Source organism: Mytilus californianus, unplaced genomic scaffold (genome assembly GCF_021869535.1).
Source record: "Mytilus californianus isolate M0D057914Y unplaced genomic scaffold, xbMytCali1.0.p SCAF_9, whole genome shotgun sequence".
Classification (NCBI taxonomy): domain Eukaryota; kingdom Metazoa; phylum Mollusca; class Bivalvia; order Mytilida; family Mytilidae; genus Mytilus; species Mytilus californianus.
The window spans coordinates 81,995,307-82,022,619 of record NW_026262745.1 but is presented as its reverse complement, the minus strand read 5'-3'; the positions used below and the strand labels follow the sequence as shown (position 1 = coordinate 82,022,619).

The 27,313-nt window shown below is 32.2% G+C and overlaps 2 long non-coding RNA genes across 3 annotated transcripts; both read right to left on the bottom strand.

Moving 5' to 3' along the window:
- Nucleotides 1–1,359: 1,359 nt before the first annotated feature.
- LOC127716525 (uncharacterized) lies at nt 1,360–4,766 on the bottom strand. Its single transcript, XR_007988975.1, has 2 exons — nt 4,358–4,766; nt 1,360–3,533 (listed from the first exon to the last, which is right to left on the bottom strand). It is a non-coding gene; the product is annotated as an uncharacterized LOC127716525 (long non-coding RNA).
- Nucleotides 4,767–8,044: 3,278 nt separating this feature from the next.
- On the bottom strand, nt 8,045–26,797 carry LOC127716528 (uncharacterized). Of its 2 annotated transcripts, none has more exons than XR_007988980.1 (3): nt 26,750–26,797; nt 18,653–18,819; nt 8,045–8,303 (listed from the first exon to the last, which is right to left on the bottom strand). It is a non-coding gene; the product is annotated as an uncharacterized LOC127716528 (long non-coding RNA). The 2 variants fall into 2 exon arrangements; XR_007988979.1 differs by lacking the exon at nt 26,750–26,797 and adding an exon at nt 19,706–19,923.
- Between the last annotated feature and the right edge of the window lie 516 nt (nt 26,798–27,313).

Below are 27,313 nucleotides of genomic sequence, written 5' to 3'. Positions count from 1 at the left end.
TCCCCCTTTTTTGCCCCTAATTCCTAATTGGTTTAAGCTATAACCCTCAAAAGCCAATCCTAACCATCCTTTTGAGGAATGGAAAATCGTGGTATAATTTCAGAGAGATCCATACAATGTTCCACAAGTTATTGTCTGGAAACTAGAAAAATGTTTTTTTGGGCCCCTTTTTGCCTTCTTAAATCCCTAAACTGTTGGGACCACAACCCCTTTAATCAACCCCAACCTTTCTTGTGTGGTTATAAACCTTGTGTTCAAATTTCATACATTTCTATTTACTGATACTAAAGTTATTTAATTATTTAATGTAAATTTGAAAATAATTGATAATCATTATGAATGTCAAAAGTGTATATTTAATTTTGAAGTGTTTTGGTTGTGTTGATAAAAAAACATGTTGCAAAAAAAGACTAGATGTGTCGAAACGACACGAATGGCCCTGTCTCAAAAAGTTGAAAAATCTGCAATTTCAACAACACATGTGAACACAAACATGATGGTAGTCTCACATATCAAAATTCTGCTCAAAATCTTCAGGCTTTAAAAAACTCCATTTAACTGTGATTTTCGACCATTTATCAAAGTTCAAAGCCTGTAATTTTGGGGGAAATTAGCAAAGCGGAACTAAACATAAACTTGATCTGTAACTCATCATGGTTAACTCACATACCAGAAATCAGCCCAATATCTGAAGGCGTTTAGAAAAAAACCTGTATAACTGTGATTTTCAACAATTTATCGAAGTCCAAAGCCCGTAATTTCGGCAAAAATAGTAGAGCAGGACAAAACTCAAACTTGATCTGTAACTCATTATGGTTAACTCACATACCAAAAATCAGCCCAATATCTGAAGGCCTTTAGATATAAACTGTTTTTCAACAATTTATCGAAGTCCAAAGCCTGTAATTTTGGCAAAAATTAGCGGACCAGAACGAAACTAAAACTTCATCTAAAACTCATCATGGTGAACTCACATACCAAAAATCAGCCTAATATCTGAAGGCATTTAGAAAAAAAGCCCATATAATGGTTTGTTACGGAATGATGGAATGACAGAATGATGGAAAGATGGATTGACGGAATGATGGAATGACAGACAAGGGTAAAACTATATGGCCCCGACAGCTTTGTTGCGAGGCCATATTTGTTGCGGGGCCATAAAAAGCTTCATCATGTGTAATTACTAGTTCATGAAGATCAAAAATGTTCTCAACTTGGAAGAAAAACACAGCACTTGGTATCATTCCAACATGAACTGTACAGAAGCTGCTGCTTAATTTGATGAAAAGCCACAACTCTATCTAGCTACTGAGAAGTGCTACAATATTTATATATAAGCAGCACATAAACAGTAACAAGAAAGGCTGTTAACCTGTGAACTTTTAGACGACAGCAATTTCTCTATATTTAAACTTATCAGATTGATGTAGAAAACAGAAACTACATGAGACAAAACAGAACCTATACTTCCAGACCAGTACACCCTGCCCTTACTATGAAATCACATTCTCTCACAGATTAACTCCCTCTCTATATTCCACGCACAATCATATACCCTCACCCTCTCCATCATTCTATTTTTCTCCCTCCCTTTCTCACCCTTTCACCCTATCATAACACCCTTAGCCACCTACCACCTAATACCCCTTCTGCTTCGTGTTAAGTCCCTATGAGAAAATTGGGTTAGTAGATAAATACGATATTATAAGATGTACCAGATATGGAAGATCTTAAAATTTTAGAAATGTGAAGGAAATTTATAACTGATTGATATCAAACATAAATATATGAACCTGAGCCACTTTTAGAAATGTAGTCTTATTTTCTACACATAATGGTCATCATAGCATTCGTACAAAAGATTAACAGCCAACGTTACAGAAAGCCAAATTGTGTAATGTAAATTTGAAAATAGAATGCTGTTTTGATTGATAAACATTATGGAGGCCAAAAAGTATATATCCCACTCTTAATTTTGAAGTGTTTTTGGTGTGTTGATTACAAAATATGTTGAAAAAAATGAAAACATAAATGAAAATTGCCAAATGGTATAAATCCAAAGAGTTCAAAAACACATAAAACAAAAAGCCAAATGAAAAATGCCAAAGTTTAAAAATGCCAAATGGTATTAAAAATACCTGTCTGCTTGTACTAGCCAGCCGGCCTGTGGGTTAGCTGGACTTTAAGGTGCTAGTTCACCAAGACAAATGCCCACAGTAGGTCACCTATCTTTTCCTTTTGGAGTACCAGTTTTTAAGTCTTTGATTTGACTTGGGGGCTCAACATTTAACTAAAAAAAGATAAAAAAAAAAAGGTCTCCTGTATAAATTAAAATTTGGTCTTAAAAAGTAAAATATTCCCTTTGTCCCCCACACCCAAATGGATAAAATAATGTAAAAAGTCCCTAATTTCCCAAATAATCATAAAATGACCTGCCTCAACTTATAAATTTGGATAAAAACAGTAAAATATCTCCAATTAAAATTTAGATAAATACAGTAAAACATCCCTAATTAAAATTTAGATAAAAACAGTAAAATATCCGATTAAAATTTGGATAAATGCAGAAAAATATCCCCAATTAAAATTTGGATAAAAACAGTAAAATATTCCCAATTAAAATTTGGATAAAAACAAATAAAATACTTTTTCCCCCTTAAAAGCATGTTACAGAGCTTCACATGCAGACTGAGCCACCTCACTCTCAGTTTGTTCCAGTAAAAACAATAAAATATCCCCAATTAAAATTTGGATAAAAAACAGTAAAATATCCCCAATTAAAATTTGGATAAAAACAGTAAACTATCCCCAATTAAAATTTGGATAAAAACAAATAAAATACGTTTTCCCCTTAAAAGCATGTTACAGAGCTTCACATGCAGGCTGAGCCACCTCACTCTCAGTTTGTTCCAGTAAAAACAATAAAATATCCCCAATTAAAAATTTTGATAAAAACAGTAAAATATCCCCAATTAAAATTTGGATAAAAACAAATAAAATACTTTTTTCCCCTTAAAAGCATGTTACAGAGCTTCACATGCAGGCTGAGCCACCTCACTCTCAGTTTGTTCCAGTAAAAACAATTAAATATCCCCAATTAAAAATTTTGATAAAAACAGTAAAATATCCCCAATTAAATTTGGATAAAAACAAATAAAATACTTTTTTCCCCTTAAAAGCATGTTACAGAGCTTCACATGCAGACTGAGCCACCTCACTCTCAGTTTGTTCCAGTAAAAACAATAAAATATCCCCAATTAAAATTTGGATAAAAACAGTAAAATATCCCCAATTAAAATTTGGATAAAAACAAATAAAATACTTTTTTCCCCTTAAAAGCATGTTACAGAGCTTCACATGCAGGGTGAGCCACCTCACTCTCAGTTTGTTCCAGTAAAAACAATAAAATATCCCCAATTAAAATTTGGATAAAAACAGTAAAATATCCCCAATTAAACTTTGGATAGAAACAAATAAAATACTTTTTTCCCCTTAAAAGCATGTTACAGAGCTTCACATGCAGACTGAGCCACCTCACTCTCAGTTTGTTCCAATAAAAACAATAAAATATCCCCTATTAAAATTTGGATTAAAAACAGTAAAATATCCCCAATTAAAATTTGGATAAAAACAGTAAAATATCCCCAATTAAAATTTGGATAAAAACAAATAAAATACGTTTTCCCCTTAAAAGCATGTTACAGAGCTTCACATGCAGACTGAGCCACCTCACTCTCAGTTTGTTCCAGTAAAAACAATAAAATATCCCCAGTTAAAATTTGGATAAAAACAGTAAAATATCCCCAATTAAAATTTGGATAAAAACAAATAAAATACGTTTTCCCCTTAAAAGCATGTTACAGAGCTTCACATGCAGACTGAGCCACCTCACTCTCAGTTTGTTCCAGTAAAAACAATAAAATATCCCCTATTAAAATTTGGATAAAAACAGTAAAATATCCCCAATTAAAATTTGGATAAAAACAAATAAAATACTTTTTTCCCCTTAAAAGCATGTTACAGAGCTTCACATGCAGGCTGAGCCACCTCACTCTCAGTTTGTTCCAGTAAAAACAATAAAATATCCCCAATTAAAATTTGGATAAAAACAGTAAAATATCCCCAATTAAAATTTGGATAAAAACAAATAAAATACTTTTTTCCCCTTAAAAGCATGTTACAGAGCTTCACATGCAGGCTGAGCCACCTCACTCTCAGTTTGTTCCAGTAAAAACAATAAAATATACCCAATTAAAATTTGGATAAAAACAGTAAAATATCCCCAATTAAAATTTGGATAAAATACTTTTTTCCCCTTAAAAGCATGTTACAGAGCTTCACATGCAGGCTGAGCCACCTCACTCTCAGTTTGTTCCAGTAAAAACAATAAAATATCCCCAATTAAAATTTGGATAAAAACAAATAAAATACTTTTTACAATTAAAAGCATGTTACAGAGCTTCACATGCAGACTGAGCCACCTCGCTCTCAGTTTTCCCCTTAAAAGCATGTTACAGAGCTTCACATGCAGACTGAGCTACCTCTCTCTCAGTTTGTGCCAGGAATAGCAAAAAATATTTTGACTGAGCCATCGCACATCAGTCAAACTGAGCCACCTCACTCTCAGTTTAACGTACCAGTAAGAATGGATACTTGATACGTATGATGGGGGACGTTCCTATACCTAAAAGGGAGGTATAGTATCTGTGAACCCCAAACACAGAGCGCGGCTTAACTTCGTCATACGTATACACAAGTATCCAATGCTAACTGATACATAATGTTGTCATGTTTTTCATGTCAGTCACTGAAAATAATTTTTATAAATGTTACAACTGAAATAATAACAAAAACCTTGATTCCAAGTTGCCTGTGGTAAGAAGTGAAATAATATCAAAAACCTTGATTCCAAGTTGCCTGTGTTAAGAAGTGATATAACTTCTCTGTAAAATATATCTAGTTTTGAAATTCTTGATGGTTTTCTTAAGGATTGAAGAACATGTGGCATTCCGGTAAACACAGTGTTACAGCAACTCAACTATAAAGTAAAACCAGAAAGATAAGAAAATGTAAAAAGTTGAGGTCTGGAGCTGGCATGTCAGTAACTGCTAGTAGTCTGTTGTTATTTATGTATTATTGTCATTTTGTTTATTTTCTTTTGTTTCATATTCTGACATCGAACTCAGACAACTCTTAAACTGAGTTTCACTGTGCATATTTTTGTGCGATTTTTTTTTCTACATTGGCTAGAGGTATAAGGGGAGAGTTGAGATCTCAAAAAAACATGTTTAACCCCGCCACAATTTTGTGCCTGTCCCAAGTCAGGAGCCTCTGGCCTTTGTTACTCTTGTATGATTTTCAATTGTAGTTTCTTGTGTATAATTAGTTTAGTATGATGTCCATTATCACTGAACTAGTATATATGTTTAGGGGCTAGCTGAAGGACGCATTAGGGTGCGGGAGTTTCTAGCTGCATTCAAGACCCATAAGGGGCCTTCAGCTGTTGTCTGCTCTATGGTCGAGTTGTTGTCTCTTTGACACATTCCCCATTTCCATTCTCAATTTTAGTCTTTAATCATTACTTTTTCAAATTATGACTTGGATTAAGAGTTGCCTTATTGGCACTCATACCACATATTCTTATATCTATTTAACAATGACTTGTTCTTAAGTGGAAAGTCATTTTACTATTTATTCGAATTTCAAGATATCTCATATAATATATAAGATATGTTATATAATATATAAGATATCTAATATATGATATCTTATTTAATGTATAAGATATCTTATTTAATATATAAGATAGCTTATAATTTTATTTTTATACAATATCTTATATATCAAATGAGATATCTTATATATTATATAAGATATCTCATAAAGTATATAAGATATATTACATACTTTATAAGATATCTTCTGAATTTTATAAGATATCTCATATAGTTTAAAAGATATTTTATAAATTTTATGAGATATCTTAACAAGAGTGCACACGCTGAAATGTCTCGCCTTCTTTACTAATCATTTATATTATGTTGATAGTCCTAAATATAAAGCTTTATTACAACTGTCACATAAACTTAACAGTAACCAAGTAAACTAAACATTGACCAATGAACCATGAAAATGAGGTCAAGGTCAGATGAACCATGCTAGGCAGGCATGTACAGCTAACAATTCTTCCATACACCAAATATAGTTGACCTATTGTTTATAGTTTAAGAAAAACAGACCAAAACACAAAAACTTAACACTGAGCAATGAACCTTGAAAATGAGGTCAGGGTCAAATAAAACCTGCCTGACTGACATATAGATCATAAAATATTTCCATACACCAAATATAGTTGAACTATTGCATATAGTATTAGAAAAAAAGACCAAAACTCAAAAACTTAACTTTGACCACTGATCCATGAAAATGAGGTCAAGGTCAGATGACACCTGCCAGCTAGACATGTACACCTTACAATCATTCCATACACCAAATATAGTAGACCTATTGCATACAGTATAAGAAAAACAGACCAAACACAAAAACTTAACGCTGAGCAATGAACCTTGAAAATGAGGTCAAGGTAAAATAAAACCTGCGTAACTGACATATAGATCATAAAATATTTCCATACACCAAATATAGTTGAACTATTACATATAGTATTAGAAAAAAAGACCAAAACTCAAAAACTTAACTTTGACCACTGAACCATGAAAATGAGGTCAAGGTCAGATGACACCTGCCAGCTAGACATGTACACCTTACAATCATGCCATACACCATTTATAGTTGACCTATTGCATATAGTATTAGAAAAAAAGACCAAAACTCAAAAACTTAACTTTGACCACTGAACCATGAAAATGAGGTCAAGGTCAGATGACACCTACCAGTTGGACATGTACACCTTACAATCATTCCATATACCAAATATAGTAGACCTACTGCTTATAGTATCTGATATATGGACTTGACCACGAAAACTTAACCTGGTTCACTGATCCATGAAATGAGGTCGAGGTCAAATGAAAATTGTCTGACGGGCATGAGGACCTTGCAAGGTACACACATACTAAATATAGTTATCCTATTACTCATAATAAGAAAGAATTAACATTACAAAAAATGTTGACTTTTTTTTCAAGTAGTCACTGAACCATGAAAATGAGGTCAAGGACATTGGATATATGACAGACGGAAACTTCGTAACATAAGGCATCTATATACAAAGTATGAAGCATCCAGGTCTTCTAGCTTCTAAAATATAAAGCTTTTAAGAAGTAAGCTAACCCTGCCGCCGCCGTAGCCGCCGCCGCCGGATCACTATCCCTATGTCGAGCTTTCTGCGACAAAAGTCGCAGGCTCGACAAAAACTATATGAGATATCTTATAAACTATATAAGATATCTTATATAATATGTGAGATATCTTATAAAATTATATGAGATATCTTATATAGTTAATGAGATATCTTATATAGTTAATGAGATATCTTATATAGTTAATGAGATATCTTATATAGTTTATATTAAAGATATCTTATATAGTTTATAAGATATCTTATATAGTTTATTAGATATCTTATATAGTTTATAAGATATCTTATATAGTTTATAAGATATCTTATATAGTTTATTAGATATCTTATATAGTTAATGAGATATCTTATATAGTTTATATCATTTGCATTCAAGGATAGTTATTCTCATTGGCAACCCTTCCATATATCCTTATTTTTTATATGGTTGAGAAATAAATGTTGTTTCCTGTGTGTATAACCCGTGCATTGAGTTGCACTTTCAGGCTAAAAATAGACTTGATAAATTTCTGGCAGCACATCTATCAAGAATTAGCATATGACAATTTATTCTGTTATAAGTTTCAAGAAAGAAAATAAAAATTTGTCTATCTTTTATGTTGTTTTTGTTTATTCTAAACATATAAAACATTTTCATAATTCATTTAAATGAGCAAAAATTCTTCAATTCATACCAAGAATGTACCATTTTAAACAAATTCTACTGAAATCTGAAGAATACCGTACAAGTTCTTCAAGTCTTTAATTGCATACAAATGTTTGTCACAGACTATTATCTGCCTTGTAAGTGTTCATATGAAAAATACCACATTTAGGTCATACAAATGCTAGTCCAGATAACATCCATGTAGTCTTTGAATTATTTGATTATTGTCTCATTTCTGTTAAGGATTCACTTCTAATACAATTGACCTTGTTCAAAGATGACGTGTTGACAACTCCTCTTCAACCAAATTGCTTGTTCTGAACTTCTCTCAACATACTGAAAAGTAAAAATAAGATTTATTATCCCTAAAGTATGCATGTTTAAGTTTAATCAGCCATTCATATGTAAAGTTTAGTTTAATCAATTTTGAATAATTGGTAAATGATAATAAAAAAGATGTGGAATGATTGCCAATGAGACAAATCTCAACAAGAGACCAAATGGCACAGAAATTAACTACTTTAAGTCACAGAACATGGTCATAGATAAAAGGCTCCAAAATTACCATAGTAAAATAATTCAAACAAGAAAACTAATGGCCTGATACAAGTACAAAACTAGAGGCTCTAAAGAGCCTGTGTCGCTCACCTTGGTCTATGTTCATACTAAACAAAGGACATACATAATAGATGAGAATAGAATTCATGACAAAATTATGTTTTGGTGATGATGATGTTTTTTGTCAATCTTACTTTACTGAACATTCTTGCTGTTTCGATTTTCTCTATCTATAATGAACTTGGCTCAGTAGTTTCAAAGGAAAATATTTTGTAAATAAAATGCTCTGCTGGGCGCAGCTTGATATGACCGCAGAGGTCAAACCCTGAACAGTTGGGGCAAGTATGGACACAACATTCAAGTTTGATACAGCTCTGAATTTGGATTGTGATTAAATATTTGACACAGCATAGGTTTCTGACACAGAATGAATGTGGTCTGAGAACTTAAATTTTTTTAATTTACCTAGTATGGTCCAATATCCAAAATCTAAATACATGGTTAGATTCAGCATATCAAAGAATCCAAAGAATTCAATTTTTGATGAAATCAAACAAAGTTTAATTTTGGACCCTTTTGACCTCAATGTGGACCAATTTGATAACAGGGCCCAAAAATCAAAATACATGGTTAGATTTAGCATATCAAAGAACCCCATATATTCAATTTTTGTTGAAATCAAACAAAGTTTAATTTTGGACCCCAACTTGGCCCAACTTGAAAACTGGGCCCATAATAAAAAATCTAAACACATGTTTAGATTCAGCATATCAAGAACCCCAAGAATTCAATTTTTGTTAAAATCAAACTAAGTTTAATTTTGGACCCTTTTGGACCTTAATGTAGACCAATTTAAAAAACAGGACCCAAAATTAAAAATCTAAATACACGGTTAGATTTGGCATATCAAAGAACCCCAATAATTCAATTTTTGATGAAATAAAACAAAGTTTAATTTTGGACCCTTTTGACCTCAATATGAACCAATTTGATAGCGGGGCCCACAAATAAAAAATCTAAATACATGGTTAGATTCAGCATATCAAAGAACCCCATATATTCAATTTTTGTTGAAATTAAACAAAGTTTAATTTTGGACCCCAATTTGGACCAACTTGAAAACTGGGCCCAAAATCAAAAATCTAAATACATGTTTAGATTCAGCATATCAAGGAACCCCATATATTCAATTTTTGTTTAAATCAAACTAAGATTAATTTTGGATCCTTTGAACCTTAATGTAGACCAATTTGAAAACTGGACCCAAAATTAAAAATCTAAATACATGGTTAGATTTGACATATCAAAGAACCCCAATAATTCAATTTTTGATGAAATCAAACAAAGTTTAATTTTGGACCCTTTTGACCTCAATATGAACCAATTTGATAGTGGGGCCCACAAATAAAAAATCTAAATACATGGTTAGATTCAGCATATCAAAGAACCCCATATATTCAATTTTTGTTGAAATCAAACAAATTTTAATTTTGGACCCCAATTTGGACCAACTTGAAAACTGGGCCCAAAATGAAAAATCTAAATACATGTTTAGATTCAGCATATCAAAGAACCCCATATATTCAATTTTGGTTAAAATCAAACTTAAGTTTAATTTTGGACCCTTTGGACCTTAATGTAGACCAATTTGAAAACTGGACCCAAAATTAAAAATCTAAATACATGGTCAGATTTGGCATAACAAATAAATAAATGTGGTCAAAGATTTTACAAATCTAATGCGCCATACTGTGCAATTAAAGATTACTTCTTGAAATTTTTCAATATTTGAAATTTGAAAAAAAAATAATATTTGAAGAATAATTCTTTTTAATTTCTGAAATCTGAAATGAGAAAAAATTGGACCCCCACAATTTCTTTTTACCCCCCCCCTTTTTTCCCCCAAAAAATTCTTTCCCTCAAGATATGGTCATAATCTCAATTCAAATTTCCATTGGAATTTGCAACCATAATTACCCATTTAAATTAACCATAGTGCTAACTTAATCTATTTTATAATAGAATTTAAAATATGGTGTCAAATCTTTCATATGGATTTTTTTGTAAAAAAAAAAAGATGCAGATATTTTTACTGGTCTTCCTTTATAAATATGCATTTCTTTAAACATAATTTAAAAGCAGTGCAAGGGAAGTAATAAAAACGTTGTATGTGGATTACCTCCCTTACACTGTTTTAAATTGTCTTAATTGTTCATTAACCATTACTTTATACATAATTTAAAAGCAGTGTAAGGGAGATAATTCAAATGATATATTTGATTTATCTCCCTTACACTGCTTTAAATTATGTTTTGTACTAACGTATTTGTCCACATAAATTTGCTTGTTTTTTGCCCCCTAATTCCTAAAATTTTGAGGCAATTACCCCCAAAATCAATCCCAGCATTCCCTTTGTGATATGGAATCTTGTGGTACAATGTCAGAGAGATCCATAAACTAACACACAAGTTATGTCTGGAAGTTACAAAAATGCTTACTTTTGGCCCCTTTTTGGCCCCTAATTCCTTAACTGTTGGTACCATAACCCCCAAAATCAATCCCAACCTTCCTTTTGTGGTATTGAATTTATGGTAAAATTTCATAGAGATCCATTCACTTAAACTAAAGTTAAAGTGCGAAAACTAATGTGTCTTCGGACAATGACGCCGACGACGACGCCAATGTCATACCAATATACGACCACAAAAATTTTTTTGAGGTCGTATAAAAATTACAAAAATTTACATAATTTACGAAAATTGTTTAAAATTTACTATAAAAAGCAATAACTCCTTATTGACTGTTTTGGTCAAGTTGACTTATTTGTAGATCTTACTTTGCTATACATAATTGCTGTTAACAGTTTATCTTTATCTAAGATAATATTGAAGATAATAACCAAAAACTGCAAAATTTCTTAAATTTACCAATTCAGGGGCAGGAACCCAACAACAGGTTGCCTGATTTGTCTGAAAATTTCAGGGCAGTTAGATCTTGACTTAATGAACATATTTTAATGAATGAGATTTGCTCTAAATGCTTTAAATTCAGAGATATTAGCCAAAAATTGCATTTTACCCCTATATACTATTTTTAGCCATGTCAGCCATCTTGGTTTGTGGACAGGGTCATTGGACACATTTTTAAAACTACATACCCTTAAGATGATGATTGCCAAGTTTGGTTAAATTTGTCAAAGTAGTTTCAGAGGAGAAGATTTTTTTAAGAGATTACTAAAATTTTTGAAAAATGGTTAAAAATTGATTATAAAGGGCAATAACTCCTTAAGGGGTCAACTGACAATTTAGGTCATTTGACTTATTTGTAGATCTTACTTTGCTGAACATTATTGCTGTTTTCAGTTTATCTCTATCTATAATAATATTCAAGATTATAACCAAAAACTGCAGAATTTCCTTAAAATTACTAAATCGGGGGCAGCAACCCAACAACGGGGTGTCCGATTTGTCAAAAAAATTTCCGGGCAGATAGATCTTGACCTGTCAAACAATTTTACCCCATGTCAGATTTGCTCTAAATGCTTTGGTTTCAGAGATATAAGCCAAAATCTACATTTTACCCCTATGTTCTATTTATAGCCATGGCGGCCATCTTGGTTAGACAGACAACGGACGCCAAGTGATGAGAAAAGCTCACTTGGCCCAGGTGAGCTAAAAATAGGCACGTAAACACTGAGATTACTATATAATAATACTATGCTTTGGGGTAGACATCAACCTGAACCATTGATCTTTTGATTCTTAAACCTTCACCCCAGCCACACAAACACACACACAGTCGATGCCTAATGCAGAAGTTCTGTTCTGTTCATACTATCGTAACAATATTCAAGAAAGTCATATTTTCTTATATCTTCTACTGTAAAATCCCTACCTGCTTAGGAATTTGAATTAATGTGGTCATTACACACAGATCTGAGATTACTGGAAGATAGTTGATTGATTTATTGCTAAACATCCAGTGGCAAATAGTTTTGCATGATCAGGACAAAAACAAATTTACGATACTAGTAAATACAACAGTTAGCCACTAGGTCCTGTAATAGGGGTCGTCCAGGATGAAGGTCTGAACTTTTGAAAATGCCATTGGAAAATTAGGGTTTATTGATCTTTATTGGATAGGGACAGATATTTTGCCTTTCAGCAGACCCCTCAAAGAGTTGTTGCAAGTGTTATTAGCGTGCAGAGAGCGAGGCGAAAACTTGTTTGGACTATTTTAATCTTAAGGCCCACAGAGGGTCAAGGGAAACGATTTTCAACTTTTTCGAACGAATCTTTTAACTCATTGGGGAAAAATTGGTTAAACAAATCTAAAATTTCTGAACTTTTATGAATAACTTTCAGATCCAGTTTCATACACAAAGTCAATGATACACTTATTCAAAGTCAAGTCAACGTTTTTTTTCTGCCAATAAAATCAGTTATACTCTCATCAACTTCAACATTGAGGTGTGGGTGGGTATGAAGAAGGGATAGATTAGAAAGTCGCTCATCTCCGATCTCAGGTAGGACTTGATGCGTCGCATCGCACTGAAGGATCTTTCACTAGTTGCCGATGAAACGGGCATTGTCAATAAAATCAAAATAATCCTATGCACCGAAGGGTACAGATTGGTGTTTGAATACGGATGGGCACCGTATAAATAATAATACGCATTAGAATTACAATGTGTATTTTTTTTTTTATTCCAAAGGGGTATATAATTGGCAAATTTATGTATAGGCACGTGCCTAGTCGAGCCTTAGGTAGCTACACCACTGAATGTAGAAGCTAAGCGATGCATTTACTAAAAATTCGTAAGGGTTCCGCGGAACCCAGTGTCTCGCCTACTTTTGCTGTTAATTGCAGGCTCAACAAAAATGAGGAAAAAAATCAATAAAAATATTCCTTTAGATACTATCTTTTGATTGTAAGAAGCTTCTGTCAAAGTTTGGTATAAATCCAGGATAGTTTATGAATCTAATACATGTTTTAAAAACTTTAACTGCAGACTGTATTTAATGTTAACTGGAAGAAAAACTAAGTCCATTTATAAGTAAAATACGGATAAACAGGTACAAATTTTAACAAAATTTCCTTCTAGATACTAGCTTTTGATCATAAACAAGCTTCTGTTCAAAATTTGGTACAAATCCAGGATAGTTTAAGAAAGTTATTAAAATTTTAAAAACTTTAACCACAGAGTGAATGTATTGTTTCCTGGCAGAAAAACTAAGTCCATTTATAAGTAAAATACGGAAAAAAAAGGAAATTTTTTTTTAACAAATTTACTTCTGGATACTATCTTATGATCATAAACAAGCTTCTGTCCAAGTTAGGTACAAATCCAGGATAGTTTAAGAAAGTTATTAAAATTTTAAAAACTTTAACCACAGAGTGAATGTATTGTTTCCTGGCAGAAAAACTAAGTCCATTTATAAGTAATATACGGAAAAAATGGGAATTTTTTTTTTAACAAATTTACTTCTGGATATTATCTTATGATCATAAACAAGCTTCTGTCTAAGTTTGGTACAAATCCAGGATAGTTTAAGAAAGTTATTAAAATTTTAAAAACTTTAACCACAGAGTGAATGTATTGTTTCCTGGCAGAAAAACTAAGTCCATTTACAAGTAAAATACGGAAAAACAGGAATTTATTTTTACAAAATTTACTTCTGGATACTTTCTTATGATCATAAACAAGCTTCTGTCCAAGTTTGGTAGAAATCCAGGATAGTTTAAGAAAGTTATTAAAATTTCAAAAACTTTAACCACAGAGTGAATATTTGTGGATGCCGCCGCCGACGCCGACGGAATGTAGGATCGCTATGTCTCGCTTTTTCGACCAAAAACGAAGGCTCGACAAAAACCAGATGCGTTGACCTCTAGAGGTCTTTTATTATTTTTGTGTGTCGTTTGGTTGCTGTCTTATACACCACAATTTCGTTAATTCACATTGAAAAAAATTGGAAGATACCGATTTCAAGAATTAGTTTCACATCGCTTCATGATTATGTGCTTTACCCAAGATGAAGTCAGGAAGTCACTCTATCTTTATAATTTTGTCATTTTTGAAATTTGGTGTCAATGACAGATCTTTTATAGTCTCTGCAAATTGTATTCACAACTGTGTTGCTCTGGCCGGTTTAGAGCTTGATATATATTATTTAAACACTTGTCCATTGTTGGAGGACGTTTGTTAATATCGTTTGACGTTTTTTTTTTTATCTATGTCGATAAAATGCTGTCTCGCTTGCGTGTAACCATTTCCTTTTATTCCCATTTATCGGTATGTCAAGCAAACTTGAATAATTGGATTGTTTTGAGTCCGCATGATTTGTTCTTCAGCTCCTTTTCCTCGTACTAATCAATCTTAAAAATGCATAACTATTGGTTTTATTTGTGCACCTTTTCTGTATTGACTTGTTCGTAATCAGCTGACTGCTTTGGTGTTGTCATAGCGGCCAAAAACCAGCAACGATAGGGCCTATGACTAAGCCAATGTATTATCTATTTCATAATATTATGTTACAGCCTACATATATTACAAAATTGTTTGCATCACTCTTTGAAGGTCGATTGTCTCCGATGAGTTCTCTAGCATATTCAATAGGCAAGTTAGTAGAGCAGCATTATACTGGTTTATAAACAAATTGTTGTCACTGAATCAGTCCAACACTCATGTCCGTTTATCGAGGTATAACTGGACCCTGTCATTACATATAATTCTAAAGAAAATTAGACAGAACAGATAAATTTCCAACAACAAAATTCTTCTTTGTGTTTACTTAATTCTCTGAGCTTCAGGCGGGCTTTGCCCCCTACCAGAGCTTTGCACACAGAACCTGGCTACGCCACTGAAGTGCCCGGTATATGGTTTAGCAACACTGAGCAGCGGCTATGGGTTTTGTAACCACGTGTGTTAAACAATCAATATCCTAGAAGTATACTGAGCCTGGGATAACTTCTTATATAGATATAGGAAGATGTGGTATGAGTGCCAATGAGACAACTCTCCATCCAAGTTAAAATTTATAAAAGTAAACTGTGGTAGAGTGTTTTACATTAATATTTATTTTCTTTCAGAATAATTAATATTAATAAGTAGTTTTATTAAGTGTATTTTAAGAGTTCATCAATTCTTCTATTCTCTTATGCAATCTTATTTTCTTGGTATGTTATATCTTCTTAGTACTGTAGTTCTAATCTATTTTTCTGGTTCATTAGTCAGTCAGTCATGTGTCATATTATCTTGTCTTTTATTGGTCATAGTCACTGAGTTAAAAGTTTTACCACACTTTTTGAATACCTTGAGAGAAAGCTATACAATACAGCAGCCATATTTAAATAAGTTATATACATTATATTCTGGATACTAATTCCACATTAATCAGGTCAGTTACTAATATTTCTAAGTCTTTAATATTGACACAGTTTTCCTTTAGTTTGAATCTGAGAGAAAAATGTATTTTTGAATAAGTCAGAATGATTGTGCATGAATGATAGATATTTTATTTTAAAGAAGTATTTTCATGAACTCAGAGAATTAATATATCATAGATATATTAATGATACATGTATTGGTACAGTTATATTATTATTATAAAAGGTCTAAAGCAATGTCTATTGAACATTATACTTATTGAGTATAAATGTTATGCAGATATAATTTAGTTCATTAGACTTATGTAGGTTATATTTGTATTTTTAACAGGACCAGAATATCTCGATGTTATGATTTGGTGATGTTTCCAAATAGGAGATAGACCTTTGTACCATATACATGGTAAGATCAGTGTTTTCAATGTATTTTTAGTTTACTGTATTGTCCGTGTTTGTCTATTTAATTTAAGTTCAGTAAATGTATTGTTTGTGTCTTCTGAATAGTAGTTACCTGTATGTCAATAATTACATGTAAACATTATAGTATCAAATAGTTCATTCATAAATCAATGAATGATTAACGTAAGATTATTGGACATAATGTAGCACTTAATCCTGACTTGGTTTACAATTAAGTTTGATTGAATTTATATATTTATGAAATATACACTTTAATAGTATTGGTTGTATTCTTATAGAAAAGAGCCAGTTTATCGTATTTTATACATGTACTTTCCGTTATAAGAATTAGAGTTATATCCCTTTGTACACCGTATTGTCTATGTACATTTTGTATTTATGTTTTGTTATTTGTGTACTTTCAGGGTCATTTATATATGTCGTATAAATAAACATCTTAAACATCTAGACGAATCATTTTATTCTGTCCAAGAACCCTGTTACAAAACCATTATAGGACAAGGTACGGCCTTCAACACAGAGCATTGGCTCACACCGAACAGCAAGCTATAAAGGGCCCCAAAAAATTACTAGTGTAAAACCATTCAAACGGAAAAACCAATGTTCTAATCTATATTAAAACCAGAATTGAGAAACACGTATGAACTACATAAACAGACGACAACTACTGTAATCAGATTCCTGACTTAGGACAGGTGCAAACATTTGCAGCGGAATTAAAAGTTTTAATGGTACCAAACCTTCTCCCTTTTCTGAAACAATAGTATAACATCACAACATAGAAAAACACACTATAAAATATCAATTGGAAGGCTTAACTCAATCAAAAAACGTAAATTAACACATAATGAACAAATAAATTTGACCTGTGACACCTGAATGCAAATACACAGTTAATAAAAAATTACAAGGGACAAATAATTAAAGTCAAAAGTAAATAAACAGGTTTAAACAAAGTTAAAGTATGATATCACTGTTATATCTATTTACAGGCTAGTGATACAGTAGTTTCACTACTTAGACCATTCAGCCACCGAGGCCCCATTATGGCAGATCCAGGGGAGGGTTGCTGGGGTTGGAACCCCCCTTTTTTTAACGATCAATGCATTTGAGGTCATATAGTTCTCTTACTTTAGATTGCCTTAACTAAATGGTATGAAAGTTATAATACACAATACTTATTACCACAAAACTCAGTTCAAGTACAAATTTGGGTAGCATCACTTTTACCATTCTTCATGATCAGTTATGTCCCTTTATGCCAATATGTTTTTTCAGTAAAAAACAAATCTATACTGTAGGGTCAAAATATTGACCCTAGAAACTGATGAGTATAATAGTACCAGGTAAAATATGGAATTTATGAATATTAGTCCAATAGTCCATGTAGAATATGGAAAATGAATAAAAAAAATTATATCTTGAAGTTACTCCTGAATTTCAAATGGCAATTGTTCATAAAACATGTAAACCATAATGCCAAAGAAGTATAAGACCTATGTCTTCTTTTTGTTTGTGACAATGCAAACATTCTGTAGCCAATGTCAATGAATTAAGACTGAGATGTAGGGTTGAATAATTTCCACGAAGACAAGAAATGCCAATGCTAATCATTCTTATACAATTTTATACCAAAACTACCATTCATTGACTAAAATTTAAAAGCGGTTCCCTCTAAACTGGATAAAGCACAAACTTGAACCTATATTAATTACATTTTTCTGATACTAACTTTTCATAGATTATGAACTATGATGAGGGAACAGTACAATGTAATTTCCATAGAAATGAGATGAGCAAATGCTTATAGCATGTATAGGATTGCATACCAATATATTTAACAGAAAAATTTCGATCTGATCTGGAAATTTGAGTGATAATACAAGAACGCAAATGTTTCTATTTCTATTCAATAACTGGTCGTCTCCTGTGTAACAACTTTTTATATGAAGAATCTGCAGATGGTTTGTTGCAAAGCAAATTTTATTGCCACCACCTCCTATCTTTCGTCCATAGCTAGTTCCTCCCCTCTCCAACAATGTTTACAAAATTTTTAGAAGCTACTTAAGTTATTTACATCTATTAACATTTTGTATCATCTTGAATATGCATTAAACATTTGCCACATTACAGTAAACAAGCAATGTCTAAGCAGATGCATAGCTGAAGATATGGTATGGGTTTTGAAAGCCATAGTAACATACCATTGCTTAAATCTGCAATATTTGGACTCTCAGGGATAGTTGTCTCATTGGCAATCATAGTACCACATCTTTTTTATTTATGACTATTGATATAACACAACCGATCAAGTCTCCTACCTGTAATCTTTGATTAAATCTTCTGTGATGAATGACCTCTCCTTTATATCAATTTCAAAATTCATAACTGCTTCTCCTTATGTCAATCATTGGCTCTCTTCAAATATCCTTTCTATGCATTTAACCATGAAGATTCTTCATTTGATTCATTTACTAATAGAAATTTCCTGCAAAACATAAAAACATGTCAATTAGGATAAATAAATAGGCATATTATTTTTAGAATATTTGTACAAAACTGAGTAGTTTTGGTAGTATAATAAAAATCTGACCCTGCAATATTAATAATCAGTACAAAGAAAGATAACTCTGTTCATTTAATATGACAATATCAACGAGATGGCTCTAGGGAGTTTGTTGGTTTGAGCAAACTTGTCATATAAGGGCAATCACGATTTTGGCAAAATTTGACATATTTGCAGATCTTGTCTTGCTCATCATTTTTGCTATTAAAGTGGCTTTCTATCTTTAATAGTTAAATGTAAAATATTATTATTGTTTTTCAGAAAGGGAAAACAAATGATAAAAGTCATCATTAAACAGTCAATAACTCTAATAATGAGTAGTTTTTAATTTCGTTAAAGTTTGACTTGTTTGTAGATATTGTCTTGTTGATCATTTTTGCAATTTGAAGTTTCTTTAAGCTGTAATGTTTCCAGGGGCGGATCCAGCAATTACATAAGGGGGGGAGGGGGGTTCCAACCCAGGATAAAAAGGGGGAGGGGGTTTCCAACCATATGTCCCCATTCATTTACATTAAATGTAAAAAAAAAAAGGGAGGGTCCAATACATAATTACTTTTAATTTTTTTGGCAATAACCGAGATATTCAAATATTGTTTGGCATAAATTCTTATAAAATGATTATTTAGACTTATCTGATTGAACCAATATTTTATAAATATGTGCTTTTATGTTTCATAATAATCATTCATTTGAACCTTTTATTTTGAAATCATTCATTTTGACCATTCATACAAAATCATTAATGTAATACATTAATTCATATCAGTATATTAGAAGGCATGTGAGGTATTAATTATGGAACACTGACCTTATTTGAAAAAAAATCAAAGATGTCCACCAAATTTGAATAAAATTATATAAGGAACAGCACAGCTCCAATCAGTTCAAAATATAAGTAAAGTCTGACTTAACAAAAGAATTTCCCTCCTAAATAGACACATGACTTAATGAACCAATTATCATAAAGGAGATAGAGTTTTCATAGCACAAACTAGTTAAACCTAGAGAGTAAACTAATACTCAATGGATCAAAATTCACTGAGCCATGAAGAAAGAAGTCTTACAATAAATAAAACCACTGATGCATTACTAGAAACTACTCATTAATTACTTAGAATTAAATTTACTAAAATCTGATGTAAAATATAAAAATATCAAAGTATGATACACAAAACAACAGTATCCAAATTAACATACTACATGTAGTTACCATGGTTACTTGTTTGATTAACATTCAGTGGCAATAACATTTAAATGGAGTACTTCTGAGTTTTCCCCAAAAAAAACCATACATTTTCTTTTGAATATTAAAAAAAATATCTGAAGATTTTGTTTTGGTGATTATTTTGTGAATCTTGTCCTCATGATCATTTCTGCTCTGAATTTTTTTATTGCCCCTGCCGCAGTTGAGGGGGCATTAAGTTTAACCCTTGTCTGTCTGTACAAACCTACGTCCCAAAATTGGTTTCGGTTTTCTAACTTTAGTTTGCCTCAACCAAATGTTATGAAACGTTGAACACAATGCTTATTACCAAAAAACACAAGACAAGTTTGAATTTTGGTGGCATCACTTTTACCATTCAAGAGTTATGCCCCTTTACAAATGAAAAAAAATGCTGAATTTTTTGTTACGTTCTCCCACTTCAGTTTGACTCAACCAAATGATATGAAACTTATACACAATGCTCATTACCACAAAAAAACAGATTGAGTTTGAGTTTTGGTGGCGTCACTTTTACCGTTCAAAAGTTATGTTTTTTTTACAAATAGAAAAGTTGCTGAATTTTTTGTTTCCAACTTCAGTTTGTCTCAACTAAATGTTATGAAATGTATATACAATGCTTATTACCACAAAACTCAGTTTAAGTTCAAATTTTGGTAGCATCACTTATACAATTAGTGAGTTATGTCCCTTTATAACGTTATATGCTAGCTGGAACATCATCTGAGTCCCTATGGACACATTCCCCATTTATTTTATCTTTTATAGTTTTTGAATTAAAAGGAAAAACACTAAAATTGGTAAAAATCATCAATTAGGGGCAATTACTCCTTTACAGAGTTAACCAACAGTTTTGTCCTTGTCATATTTCTTGTCTTGCTGTGGCCAGGTGAGCTAAAGTAAGGAGTTGTTGTATAATTGCAAATGAGACACTTATACACCAAATACCAAATGATGTAGATGCTAGCTACTTTTGGTCATCATACAATCTTCAACAATGATCCTTAAAGCCATAAAACTCTATAGCATCTATAAAAGGCAGTCATGAACCAATTTAAAAGATAAAATAAAATGAGAAAACCTATGTCTGATTTAGGCTAAAACTATAATATTAGAATTACAGCCATTCAATCACAGGCTCCTGACTTTGGACAGGAATTTAAAGAATGTGTTGGGTGGGGGAGGAGGTTTCATAGGACTTAATAATGTTCCCTATGAAATAATGTCTAACAAAATTTTTTTCATAATAAATATAAATACTGTCCATGGACAATATTTACTTATTTAAATGTGTCCAAGCCACAATTTTCCTATGAAAAATGGCCTTAAGTATGAAAAAGTGTCCATGAACATATATCACTGTATATAGCCATATTTAATCATGTTAATACTAAAATTTCTATGATTTTTTTTCATACGATTAAAGTATAATATAATAGCCATGTTATTACTAAACATATTTTAACCTATTATATATATATATTGCTTACTTTTAATACATTGTTTCTTTGACTGAGAGAAGTGTTGTCTCATTGGCTCTCATACCATCCTTATATTCTTGTTTACATTTTTATACGACCGCAAAAAAATTTTTGGGTTCGTATAATGCTATGATGTCGTGTCTGCATCGTCAGCATCGTCTGCATCGTCATCCAAAGACATATTTGGTTTCCGGACAATAACTTGAATTTATGTGAATGGATCTCTATGAAATTTTTTAAGAAGGTTACTACAAAAGGATGGTTGGGATTTATTTTGGGGATGATGGTCCCAACCGCTTAGAAATTAGGGGCCCAAAAGGGGCCCAAAACAAGCATTTTTCTAGTTTCAGGATACTTACTTGTGTAAAAGTATTTCGATTGGTCTGAAATTATACCACAATGTTTAATGCCACATTTTGGGGGTTATGGTGCCAACAGATTGGGAACTAAGGGCCAAAAAGGGTAAAAAAAAAGCATTTTTGTAGTTTCCGGACAATAACTTGTGTGTAAGTGTATGGATCTCTCTGACATTGTACCACAAGGTTCCATATCAAGGGAAGGCTGAGATTAAGTTTGGGGGTAATTGTCACAAACATGCAGGAGTTGGGGACAAACAAAGGACCAAAAACAAGCATTTTTCTAGTTCAATACCACAAAGGGAAGGTTGGGATTGATTTTGGGGGTAATGGTACCAAAGGTTTAGAAATTAAGGGCCCCAAAAGGGTAAAAAACAAGCAATTTTGTAGTTTCCTGACCATAACTTGTGTGTAAGTCTATGGATATCTCTGAAAATGTACCACAAGGTTCCATATCACAATGGGAATACTGGGATTGGTTTTGGGTTATGGTACCAACGGTTTAAAAAAAATTGGGGACCAAAAAGGATAAAAAAACAAGCAATTTTGTAGTTTCCGGACCATAACTTGTGTGTAAGTGTATGGATCTCTCTGAAATTGTACAACAAGGTTCCATATCACAATGGGAAGACTGGGTATGAGTTTGGGGGTAATTGTCCCAAATGTTCAGGAATGAGGGGCCAAAAAAGGGGCTAAAACAAGCAATTTTGTAGTTTCTGGACAATAACTTGTGTGTTAGTGTATGGATCTCTCTGAAATTGTACTACAAGGTTCCATATCTCAATGTGAAGACTTGGTAAGAGGTGGGGGGGGTAATTGGCCCAAAAATTCAGGAATTAGGGGCCAATAAAGGGGCAAAAAAATAGCATTTTTCTAGGTTCCAGATAATAACTTGTGTTTAATTGTATGGATCCCTCTGAAATTGTACTGCAAGGTACCATACCTCTAAGAGAAGGCTGGGATTGAGTTTGGGGGTAATTACTTCAAGGGGGGTCAAAATAATTGGGGAGGGGGGGGGGGTCATAAATTTTATGTATTTTTTTTTTAATTTTCCATTTTTCAATCAATTATATTAGATATACGTAAAAGCAAAAAATATTGATATGACAGGAGAAACACACAAGTTATCATATGAAGTATTGTGCAATAGCAAGAAATCTTCCAATTGCATAGAATTGTGCTATAGCACAGTATTGCACAATAGCAAGAAATCTACAATTGCACAGTATTGAGCAATAGCAAGAAATAACCAATTGCAAAGTATTGCACAATAGCAAGAAATCATCAATTGCACAGTATTGCACAATAGCAAGAAATCTTCAATTGCACAATATTGCACAATAGCAAGAAATATCTTATTGCACAGTATTGCGCAATAGCAAGAAATCTTAAATTGCACAGTATTAAGCAATAGCACAGTATTGTGTGTAGTAAGATGTCTCATTTCAGATTTCAGAAATTAAAAAGAAAATGTCTTCAAATATTCAATTCACAACAGCATAGTGTATTGCACAAAAGCAAAACATTGAATATAAATTCAAATAATATAACCAATTCTAAGTTCTTTGACTACAGTTATTCTGTGTCAGAAACCTGGTATGTGTCAAATATTTAATTACAATCCAAATTCAGACCTGTATCAAGCGCGAATATTGTGTTCATTTTTGCCCCAACTGTTCAGTGTTGAACCTCTGCGGTCGTATCCAGCTGCGCTCAGCGAAGCAATTTATTATCTATTTGGGAATGGGGGTCAAAGGGGATATTTTTCCTTTTTTAAGACAAAATTTTAAAATTGTACATATGACTGTTTTTTTGTATATATTTTTCAATTTTATCTCAGTTAATTTTAAGCCCCCCCAAGTCAAATCGGAGACTAAAAAACTGGTACTCCAAAAAGAAAAGATAGGTGACCCACTGCGGGCGTTTGTCTTGGTGAACTAGTGTAACAAAAAATTTGTTCCGGCGTGACATTTGTTCCACCGGAACAAATTTCATAGGAAATATGCTCCATCAGAATTTATATCACAGAAAATATGTTCCAGCACTGTAAAATTTGTTCCAGAACTAATTTTATGACCAAATGTGAAATAAGTTCCAGAACAAATATCATAGCTCCATGAATTTTGTTCCAATTAATATTACATGTATTTAGAGTTATAAATAAGATAAATATTTAAGTTTCTGTGATATTAGTTTTAAACGAACATGTACATATTTCATAGAAATTAATAAGTTCAGCTCAAACATATTTTCACAGAAATTAGTACTTTTGCAACATATTGCACAGCGAAATATTTTCTTGTTACACTTATATAATGCAAGCTAAATGCTGTACCGAGTGTGCTCGCATGGGATACATTTGCAATCAAGGGATGTCTGTAACCATAGGATAAAGATACGAAATAAAGCCATTGAAAAGTATTATAATTTGTATTTATTTTTTATGTAGTATTCCTCCTTGGTTCCTTTTAACTGTCATGGCCCCTTGTTCTTGTCATACATGTACTTAGGTCATGACACAGTTTCAAGAAACTACATGTCTTTTGATACAATTGATCAGTTATTATGTCCTTTTCAAATAAGTACATATGTTCATCCTTAACTATACTTTTTTTCTGAATGATTTTTCTTATTCTACTCTTTTCTGGCTCAAAAGTGTCATTTTGATATTTTTACAGAGTATATAACTAAATATGCTAAACATTTGCTATACTCCACAGGATCCGAATTGGATGATTTATACTTTTTGCTTATATTATTAATATAATACTTATTTTTATAATGCATATGAATGATAACTTTAAACGCACTGATGACAAATGCTCAGTGTATAAGATAACTTGTTTAACCATTGGAACATATTTTACAGACAAGGAACTTATTTCACCAGGTGAGGAACAAATCTCACAGACCTAGAACTTATTTCACCAGGTAAGGAACAAATCTCATAAACCTGGAACTTATTTCACTAGGTAGGGAACAAATTTCACCACCCCGGTACTTATTTCACCAGGTAAAGTGTGGAACAAATTTTATAGAGATGGAACAAATTATATAGAAATCATCTGTGAAAAAAGTTCTCCCAGAACATATTTCCTGTGATATTAGTTCCACTGGAACTTTTTTCACAGGAACAAATTTTGGCTCATACTAGCACCTTAAAGTCTAGCTAACCCACAGGACGGCTGGCTAGTACATTAGCAGACAGGTATTTTTAATACCATTAGCATTTTTTAACTTTGGCATTTTTTCATTTGGCTTTTTGCTTTTACATGTTGTTTTACTATTTATATTTTTATATCATTTGGCATTTTTTCATCAACACACCCAAAACACTTTAAAATTGAGAGTTAAATATACACTTTTGGCATTCATAATGTTTATCAATCAAAATAGCATTCTATTTTTAAATTTACATTAAACAATTTGGCTTTCTGTAACTTTGGCTGTTAATCTTTTGTACGAATGCTATGATGACCATTATGTGTAGAAAATAAGACTACATTTCTAAAAGTGGCTCAGTATCATATGTTTATGTTTGGTATCAATTAGTTCTAAATTTCCTTCATATTTCTAAAATGTAAATTCTTCCATTTCTGGTACATCTTATAATATTGTATTCATCTACTAACCCAATCTTCTCATAGGGACTTAACACAAAGCAGAAGGGGTATAGGTGGTAGGTTGTTAAGGGTGTTACGAAAAAGTGAAAGGGCAAGAAAGGGAGGGATAAAAAATAAAATGATGGAGAGGGTGATGGTATATGATTGTGAGTGGAAATTAGAGAGGGAGTTAATCTGTGAGAGAATGTGATTTCATGGTAAGGGTAGGATGTACTGGTCTAATGGAATTGCAGTTTCTGTTTTGTCTCATGTAGTTTCTGTTTTCTTCATCAATCTGATAAGTTTAAATATTGAAATTGCTGCCGTCTACAGTTCACAGGTTAACAGCCTTTCTTGTTACTGTTTATGTGCTGCTTAATTTATATATAAACATTGTAGCTCTTCTCAGTAGCTAGATAGAGTTGTAGCTTTTCATCAAATTAAGCAGTAGCTTCTTTACAGTCTATTTTAGAATGATGCCAAGTGGTGATAGCCTTATTCTTCTGTGCTTTTCTTTGAAGTTTAGAAATGTTCTTATCTTACTATGAACTGAACTAGTAATTACACAAGATTAAGCTGTTAGTTTTCAAACTGGTTTATATTCAGATCATTGTGAACTCTCTCGTTTAGTCTTTTCAATCTTGATGTATCTTGGAATAATATACTACATGTACTAGTTAGCTGTTTATCTAATGTCATAAAAATTCATAATATCTAATAAGATTAGTAGGTTTTGCTAACAAAGTCCTTATATTTGAATTAAGTAACATTCATTTTAGTGGAAAATTGTTTTAACGTTAATTAAGCTATAACAAGCATTCTGAGAGTATTGCATGGCAATACATAGTCCCCTACTGGTTAAAAATTCATTATACTGGAACAAAATGCTAACTTATTCTATAACTTGTCATGGTGTAAACAAATAGAAAATATCAAGTCAATATCTTCAAGCATGACTAAAAACAGTGTGGAAAACTGAATATATGAGAGAATTTTTTCAAGTCCAAGGACCATAACTCTGCACAAAATTATCAGACAAATATCAAATCAATATCTTCAAGAACGAAGAAAAAAAGTGGAAAGCTGAGTTGCCAGACTGATGGATGGATGGACAGACAGACGGACAGAGTGCAAACCTAAAGTCCCTTTCGACTTCGTTGGTAGGGGACTAATTAAAAATTGTTAGCTTACCCCTCTCTGTGATTAATGTTAGATAACTCTAATTTTCTCAACAATCTATCATTATGGGGAGATAATCAGGGCTTCCAAAATTATTGTTAGCCAGCCGGACATTTTATATATTATCTCGATTTAAATCCCTTACATGCCTTAAGACTAAATAAACAAAAGGCAATTATGGTAATCAGTTGCCGAGTTGGCCATCCCAATGATTGACATTAAAATTTGAATTTTAAAATTTGAAGTTCTGAGATCTTCTGATGTAAACTGTTAAATTGGCAGTGCATCATTCGAACTGTGCAACATCAGCGTACTTATAATATATCTGACTTAGACTCTATATTTGTGCAAAATAATGTTGTCAAAATCTTTACTTTCGTTAAATAAAGGCAACAGTAGTATACCGCTGTTCGAAACTCATAAATCGATAGAGATAAAAACAAATCCGGGTTACAAACTAAAACTGAGGGAAACGCATCAAATATAAGAGGAGAACAACGACACAACAAAAACACAACATTAAAATGTAACACACACAGAAACGAACTATAATATAACAATGGCCATTTTCCTGAC